This window comes from Acyrthosiphon pisum, chromosome A1 (genome assembly GCF_005508785.2).
Source record: "Acyrthosiphon pisum isolate AL4f chromosome A1, pea_aphid_22Mar2018_4r6ur, whole genome shotgun sequence".
In the NCBI taxonomy this organism is placed as follows: domain Eukaryota; kingdom Metazoa; phylum Arthropoda; class Insecta; order Hemiptera; family Aphididae; genus Acyrthosiphon; species Acyrthosiphon pisum.
Window position 1 is genome coordinate 122,364,871 of NC_042494.1, and position 794 is coordinate 122,365,664.

The following is a 794-nucleotide window of genomic DNA, read 5'->3' on the forward strand; positions in this document are numbered from 1 at the left end:
TGTTCCATTATTCCATGCGACCAGTATTCAGGGCCTTTGACGAGACGGCCGTGAAGCCGCCCCGCCAGATTCGAGCCTGTTTTTGAGCACTCTAATTTGTTCAAAGTAAACGTGTCGGCCCGCCGACGGCACTCGGTGAAGAGCACCGCGCAGCAAGATTGGAGTAGGCGGCCGCCGTCGTCGAACACCGACGGCCGCGCGACGCGTGGCCGCGCGGCGCGCCGGAAGCACGAGACACGTGTCCGCCTGCCGACAATACGTCCGGCCGACGTGCCGGTAACTAACACCCCGAGACGGCTGACGAGCGCGACGGCGACCGCGCCGACGGGACACGTGGTCCCGCGACACGGCCGGCCGCGACACGACGGACCGCCAGGGTGGTCCGGCACCGTCCAGACACAGATCCGACTACGAGCTTTTTAACCGCAACAACTTTAATATACGCTATTGGAGCTGGAATTACCGCGGCTGCTGGCACCAGACTTGCCCTCCAATTGATCCTCGTTTAAAGGTTTTAAAGTGTTCTCATTCCGATTACGGGGCCTCGGATGAGTCCCGTATCGTTATTTTTCGTCACTACCTCCCCGTTCCGGGAGTGGGTAATTTGCGCGCCTGCTGCCTTCCTTGGATGTGGTAGCCGTTTCTCAGGCTCCCTCTCCGGAATCGAACCCTGATTCCCCGTTACCCGTTACCACCATGGTAGGCATGGAACCTACCATCGACAGTTGATAAGGCAGACATTTGAAAAGATGCGTCGCCGGTACGGAGACCGTGCGATCAGCTCGAAGTTATTC